The following is an 8,435-nucleotide window of genomic DNA, read 5'->3' on the forward strand; positions in this document are numbered from 1 at the left end:
GCTTAATTGGATTTTAGAAGAGAACTGGATAATTTTAACTGTTTGATCAGAACTGAATTGACTTACCACTTATTCTGTGGCAAAGACATTCTGAGAATTCTTGAGGGGAACTGATAAACTTTAACATGCTAAGGCAAACTCAGAGACACTGAGACACTGTTAGGTACTCAGTAGAGATGATACATTAACTGATATGCAGAGGACAATTGAATAAAAGATTCTGAAAAAAAATGGATTAACTTCACTCTGAAGAGAACTGAATTGTTGGACTGACTCCAGTGGTTTACAAGAGCTAGCAGTTACTGCTGTTAGTGAGGGATTTCTGGTTAACAACCTCTTATTTTCCAGAACACAGAAGTGACTCTGGCTGTAATTTTTTCCTACCCAATACATTGTTTACATATTTTTCTATGTCTTTGTATTATTTGTTATTATTAGTTACTGGCTAGTGACATTGATATTTGTCTAAAACCTATGTGTTTTGGGTTTGAGAAGAGAGGTAGAACTTTTCCTAGTTTTCTTCAGTGGGGGCTCAGAGATAATTAAAACATTTTTTTCATTTAAAATAATTTCTGATATAATTTTCACATCATATCTATTAAATTGCATTTGAAGTCAATGAAAGAGAATTTAAAAGGTAAGAAGTTTATTGACTTGTTATAAACTGGGGAGTGGAGATTTGTTTTTGTTTTTGTTTTTCTGTCCTCAAGAGCAATAACAAGGAAGTTATTCCTTATAACTTGTACTCTATCCTGTCCTGCCTGCCTTTCAGAGTTAGTGTGAGGATGAAATGTGATAACACTTTGTGAGAATTTTTTGTAGTATAAAAGAAATAACATTCTTATTACAGTTATTTTACATTTAGAAAAGCATTTTCCTCACAACTTTGTGAAGTAGGTGGTACAAATAAGGCTCAGATAGGTTGAGTACTTTGCCCACCAAGATTGAATCCAGTTTTTTAAATTCCTACTCCATGTTTAGGTTTTTTTTTGTAAACTTTAAGACACTATAGGGATATTGTTGTGAACTGAACTGAATTAACTCCTATCATATGGCAAAGTTACTCTGTGGAGAAACCACTTTGAGATGAATTCTTGATGGAAACTGAGAGACTTTAACTTCCATTCTGAGGTGAATTCAACTAACTGTTATTTTCTGAGGAGAGATGAGTTAGCTAACATTTCTTAAAAGAATTAAGTTAAATGTGTTCTGAGAAGAAGGGAGTTAATATATAATCTCTAGATAATAGTATCTCCAGTCAACAAAGGGGCCTGCAAAAAGTTCTGCTACATGTGATGATCAAGAAATGCAAAAAAAAAAAAAAAAGCTTATATATTTGACTCAGAGTCAAGATGGTGGAGTAGAAACAGGGACCTGCTTGAGTTCTCTCCCCACATCCCTCAAAAAACCTGTAAAAAATGATTCTAACCAAACTCTAAAGCAGCAGAAGCCACAAAATGATGTACTGAAGCAAATTTCCAGCCCAAGACAATCTGGAAGGTTGACAGGAAGGGTCTATTGCACTGGGCTGGGAATGGAGCGCAGTTTGGTGTGGGCTACACTGGTGTGGACAGAGCTGGAACAGGCCTTAGGGGACTGAATTACTGGTTGCTGTCGTAGTTTCCAGACTTCTCAACCCACAAATGCCAAAGACAGTTTCAAAGGTCAGTGGGAAGGGTCTCTCACCTGATTGAGAGGGAGCATGGTCCAACCTCAGCCCCAGCCCCAGTTCCAGTTCCAGGGTGGCAGACACTGCCAAAGTGGCTGTTGCTTCTGGAGCCATCCACTTAACAAAACCAAATGAATGAAAAAATAGGAAGACAATGTGAAGTATCTCCTCGGAAAAACATCTGACCTGAAAAATGGATCCAGGAGAGATAAATAAAAAATTATTTGGACTACTTGAAAGCCATGATCAAAAAAAGAGGGTAGACATCATTTTTCAAGAAATTATTGAAGAAAACTGCCCTGATATTCTAGAACCAGAGGGCAAAATAGAAATGGAAAGAATCTATCAATCCTAAAAGAGATCTCAAAAGGAAAACTTGTAGGAATATTGTAGCCAAATTCCAGAGTTCACAGGTCAAGGATAAAATATTACCAGCAGCCAGAAAGAAACTATTCAAGTACTGAGAAAACACAATCAGGATAACACAAGATTTTTAGCAGCATCTACAGTAAAGGATCAGAGAGCTTGGAACATGATATTCCAGAGGTCAAAGGAGGTAAGTTAAAACCAAGAATCATCTACCCAGGAAAACTGAGTATAATACTTCAGGGGGGCAAATGGAATTTCAATGAAATAGAGGACTTTCAAGCATTCTTGTTGAAAAGACCAGAACTGAACAGAAAATTTGACTTTGAAACACAAAAAACAAGAGAAGCATGAAAAGGTAAACAGGAAAGAAACCATAAAGGACTTTTAAAAGTTGAATTGTTTATATTCCTACTTGGAAAGATGAGACCTTTCTCAGTATTAGGGTAGTTGGAGGGAATATATATATAATATACACACACATGTATATATACATATATGTATGTGTTTGTATGTGTACATATGTATATTATATATATATATATATATATTTAGAGAGAGAGACAGAGACACAGACAGACAGAGGGCATGAGGTGAGTTGAATATGAAGGGATAATATCTAGAAAATAAAATTAAGTGTTGAGAAGAAGAATGTACTGGGAGAAAGAGAAGGGGAGAGGTAGAATGTAGTAAATCATCTCATATAAAAGAGACAAAAAAGGGTTTTTATAATGGAGAGGAAGAGGGGAAAGATGAGAGTGAATAAGTGAACCTTACTTTCATCAGATTTGGCTTCAGGAGGGAATAACATACATACTCAATTGGGTATGGAAGTTTATCTTACCCTACTGAGAAGCAGGGAGGAAGGGAATAAAAGAGGGGGAAATAATAGAAGGGACAGTAGATTGATGGAAGGGGTCATTGAAAGCAAACACTTTTGTAGAGGGACAGGTCAAAGGAGAGAATAGAATAAATGGAGGACTATAGTTAGTCTTTCAAAACATGACTGTTACGGAAGTGTTGTGCATGACTACACATGCTTAACCTATATTGAATTGCTTGCTTTCTCAATGAAGGTGAGTGGGGAGGGGGGAAGCATGAGAATGGGGAACTCAGAGCTTTAAAAATGAATGTTAAAAATTGTTTTTACATGCAACTAGGGAATAAGACATACAGGCAAGAGGGTATAGAAATCTATCTTACCTTACAGGAAAATAGAAGGGAAGGGGTGTAACAGCAAGGACCTCATTATACACAGGAGGGTCTGCTGTACAAGTTCTTAGATCTGCTTTTCTAAAAGGAAAGCAACTTCTAAGAGGTCAACAATCTACCTTAATCAAGCACATATATCATTCACTTAGTTCAGGTGAAAAAGTCAGCACCCTGAATTTCAGAGAAAATACAAACAGAAATTAAAAACATAAATTACAAACAGAAAGACCAATAGACAGGGCTTCCAACTGTCCAACCATAGACAATACATAGGTCCTTACCAGAGAGAGAAGCACCAACATCTGGATTTTCGAAGCTATGGGCTCCTTAGTGGCCACCCAGAGTCTCATCTGGCACTAGAACCTTCTTCCAAAAAATAAGCCCCAGAGTAAAACCTCACCTCAGAGTACACACACACACACACACACACACACACACACACACACACACACACACACACACACATACACTTTTCAGAGCTAGAAGGTACAACTCTCAGGGACCCAGTGACTCATTAGAAATTAACAAAAGGTATCTGAGGCATATTAATGGATGGAGTAGATCTTTAACTCTCCCCCCACCATTAACCTTACATCAACATTACAGGGGAATTGGGGGGAGTGATAAAAGGGAAGGCAGATTGGAGGAAAGTGTAATTAACTGAATACATGCTGTCCTGGGGTGGAGGAAGGGAGGAGATGGGGAGAAAATCTGAATTTCAAAATTTTGTGTTGAAAACTGAAAATAAACAAATTTAATTAAAAAAAAGAAATGCAAAAACAAAAATCAACTGAGATCATATATTTAAACATGAAATGGGTCCCAGAAGCCACCTAGTCCAAACTCTTCATTTTACTGAGACCTAGAAAGCTTAAGTGAATTGCCCAAGGTCACATAGTAAATCTCAGAAGCTAGATTTGACTCAAAACTCAATGTTCTTTCAACACTGCCTCCATATGTGAAAGTGCTTTGCCCCATTAAAAGCAAGATTAAAATATTTTTATTAATAGTAATGATAATAATATAAAAATGAATTGAAAGACATTTCAGTAGTTATAGAGCAGTTCCTTAATCTTGAGTTCTCTGCTTTCTTAAATGAGTCTAGGGTTATCACAAATCAATGGATCAAAAAGTATTTGTTAGGTACTTATTATGTGCTAAGCATTGTCCTATACATTGGGGAAACAATAAAAAAGATAAGACAGTCTCTGCTCTTAAAGATCTCACATTCTCATTCAAAGAGACAACACATAAAATAGAGTTCATTAGTAGGACTGCTGAAAGACTTGGAAGCCCCTAAAGGCACAGCAACATATTGGATAGCAAGGCCCAAGGATCTTTGGGTTGTATCACTAGGTCAGATGTCAGTGCTAGGGTGTGAAGGACATAGATGCAGGACAGAGGGCAAGGTCTAGAAGACTTTAGGAACCAATGGCAAGAAAGATGGTAGGGAATGGTGGTCTTTTATCTCACTGGTAGGATTAGAGTTGCTAATGCTCACCTTATTCAAGTTCTGGGAGCAATCAATCATAACACATGGATTCTGGATGAGTTGGTTATCAGAGGCAAGGGTAAAGGAGGCTAAAGTACCCTTGGAAGTAACAAGGCTTCCTATTATCTGACTGTCTCAACTGGATTCATTAGGGAAATGCTCATCAGCAATTTGGTTCTAGAGAGTTTATCTCATGAAACCCAGATTTATAAGCAAGAGAACAATGTTCCTAACAGGGAAAACCCTAACTGTAACTAACTAGAAATAATGAAAACACTATTATTTAAACCTGATTACTTTGTTGAGGTTTTTTCTCATGTTTTACAAGCTATCAAAGATTTTATTCACACCATATGTGGAAGTGATATGTTTTAGGAAATGGAATTTTAAAAACTTAATGAGGAAGATGGACTAAGATTCAGTTAACTGAATCAAAAAGAAACTCCATATGCCCTGGGTAGTTCAGTAAGACTAAATCTAAATCAGCTAGTCAATTCAGGAAATAAATCATCTGGATTTTTCCCATTGAATTGTTTTCTTTGTCAGTATGTAGACAGAACTAGACTTGGAATTTTCTGCAATTTGGAATTCTCGGCTGGGAATTCTTATTTCAGTTGTGCGTCTAGTGTTAACTTCATTCCCTTATTCTGTCTTCTTACAGAGGAATGGATTGACTCCTTCTATCTCTAACATCTAGGGTCAAATGTATTTCTTTAAATTTGTTTCTCTTTTCTCCCACTTAAAGCATTACTTGTCACAGCCTTTTTATTACAGAGTTTTCTTTCTAGTTTGAATCAGTTTTCAGTGTGGGACATTTGTCTACACCTGATTAAGATAGTGTATAGAAAACACAGTCTGTAGAAGGGCTGATGTAGTATGGTGAATTCTATTTAATTGTCTGTAGAAGAAACTATCTCTCTATAATTTTGTTAGTCTGTGGCAAAAGTAGAGGAAGGAAGTGGCCACTTCCCCCCAAGGTTCCCATTATTTCTACTTCAGCAGCTAGTCCTTCCTTTTTGATAAGACTCAGACCAGAAAACCATTTCCTCTTCTCTCTCCACCTTTAGGAGGATGAAATTATTGTTAAGGAAAACCAATAATTTATTAGTTACTTGTTTTTTGGCAGAGAGATCTCCAACACTGATAACTGAAGTACCCCATTACTGCTACAGCATGCTTAGTCTTGTCAGGCTTATAATCTATTTCCTGAACTCATCATCTATTTCTTTCTCCCATCCAGGTGGTCTGTAATTTCCCCAGTACAATATCACTGTTGTTTTTACCTCCATCATTCTAAAGTGTTTTCCCACTTTGGTTCCTATGCTTCTGTATATGAGTATATTTTCTTTTAATTTTTTTTTATTCCGACAAACACCAACAAATTCTCCGCTTCTTATACTGTTAATCCAGATAGTTTGGTTTTTGTGTAAATATTCATCCATTTTATTTGTCACCAATTTTTGTCTTATAAGTAGGCAAAATAGTTTCTCAATTTCCTTTAAAAACCTGACGTTTAAAGTTTCGTTTTTTTGACATTGGCAATTCACTTTTCCTCTTTTAATTAGAATAACTGGTGCTTTATTTTATGAATTTTTAAAAAATAGTTCCTCCATTATTTTATCCATTCAACTTTTTCTTACAGTTTTTAAAATCTCCACTTTGATTTTCCGAATTTGTAATTTGGTATTTAGTTGAGGTTTTTTATTTGTTACTTTCCTAGCTTTTTAAAAATTAAATGCCAATTCAATGACCTCATCTTGCTCTTTTTTGTTGATAAAAACATTTAGAGGTATACAATTTCCCCTTAAGATTACTTTAGCTACATCCCAAAAGTTTTGGTGTGTTGTCTTGTTGTCATTTTCTTTAATGAAATTATCTATTGTTTCCATATTTCTCTTTAATTCATCAATTATTTATGATTAAGTCATTTAGTTTCCAATTAAGTTTGAATCATTTCTTCAAAAGCACATTATCTATTATAATTTTATTGTATTGTGCTCCATAAATGATGTGTTTAGTATTCTGCTTTTCTGCATTTGTGTGAGTTTTTATACCATGGCACATAGTTAATTTTTGTAAAAGTGTCACACTCAAATATGAATATGTATATTCCCTTATATTTACATCAAGAAGTCATCAGAGCTGTAGAATATCTAATTTTTCTAAATGTCTGTTCAGGTTGTCAATTTCTTATTTGGTTGTTGTTGTTGTTGTGAGATCTGTCTAAGTCTGAAAGTGATGCATTGAGGTGAGAGTTCTATCCCCTATAGTTGTATAATTGTATGACCATGGGCAACTCATTTAACTCTACTAACTGTGCCAAGCATGGTACTTTATAAACACTGAAGATACAAATGGAAAAAGTGAGGCAGTTTTTTCTCAGCAGCTTAAACTCTACATCAGGAGAGACAACACACAAAAGAAAATTCAGGTAAAGGGTTGATGGAAAGTCCCACAAATCCTAATGGTCTAGCATTGGGCAGGGTAACAAAGCCCTGTGGTCCTCAGGTAAGTTCTGGAGTATCTTAGAATGCAGTGGCAGTGTAAATGATCCAATTTTGTGGCTCAGGACACCTGAGGTGGTCAGGCTAGGCTCACTGGAACCACAGACGGTGGCCAGAATCCAGAGCAGCATGGAACTGGACCATGTTGAAGAAGACACCTCAAGCATCTTCATGATCTTCCGGGTCAGAAATCCCTACTAGACCACCACGGAGCCCCTGAGCCAACATTGCGGGCTGGGCAGCCTGCACTGCCACCCTGACCACTTACCCCATACCTCTCACTGCCACAAGCTATCCTGAGTGATTTTTGGCACTGATTGCATTCATCTGCCTAGAAGCTATCCTGGCATGTTCCCTGTGTGAAGGGCTCTATTTCTTTGAATTTCTGAGTTGCAAAGCATTTGTAATAACTGGAATTTTGCTCAGTACCATAGATCAAATGGAATATTACAGATTTGGTTAATGGTGGACCTAGTACCTTCTTCTTTATTGCCTCTCTAGTACTTGCTGCTTTGAACTATAAAGCTGGAGTAGAAATCGCTGTTATGGTTTTTGGTTTCTCAGAGACAACAGTGTATGCTGCAAATATCTTCTCAGCTGTGCAGAAATGGAGAATGAACGTGCTACAGCCAAGCACCAAGGAATACATTTATGCACGGGCAGAATCCGAACATTCTGAGATACAGCGTTTAGAAACGAGTGAAGCAGCATAGGAATAGGACTGTAGACTGAGAGGGAAGTCACCAACATAGAAACCTTCTTCCTCTCTCCTTCCTTTTCTGATTGCCCTCCTTACTCCCCAAACTTCCCTAAGAGGGGAGGAGTAAATGAAAATGGGAGAGGAGGAAATGTCATCACCATCATTTTTCATTCAGGAAAATCTGATGGTATCTATATGTTTTAGGAGTCTTTACCCCTCTCCCTCAAATCATGGTAGTGGCAGAGGTGTCTGTTCCTCAGGTGCTCTCTCTACTAATTCCATTTGCTCACTCTCTGTGAAAATTCTACTCTCTCCCTTTTTCAGGAAAGGAGCTATTATTTATACAGTGCATATAAGTGCCAGGTACCCTGCTAAACTAAAAATATCTCACTTGATCCTCACAAGGTAAATGCTAGTTCCATTTTACAGTTGAGGAAACCAGCAAGTGGTTTACATGATTTGCCCAGGATCACACTGCTAGTAAATGTCTGG

General features: G+C 36.9%; 1 pseudogene; it reads left to right on the forward strand.

Moving 5' to 3' along the window:
- The first annotated feature begins 7,372 nt into the window (after positions 1-7,372).
- LOC140508022 (CKLF-like MARVEL transmembrane domain-containing protein 4 pseudogene) lies at positions 7,373-7,956 on the forward strand (annotated as a pseudogene).
- Positions 7,957-8,435: the final 479 nt, after the last annotated feature.

This window comes from Notamacropus eugenii, chromosome 5 (genome assembly GCF_028372415.1).
Source record: "Notamacropus eugenii isolate mMacEug1 chromosome 5, mMacEug1.pri_v2, whole genome shotgun sequence".
Classification (NCBI taxonomy): domain Eukaryota; kingdom Metazoa; phylum Chordata; class Mammalia; order Diprotodontia; family Macropodidae; genus Notamacropus; species Notamacropus eugenii.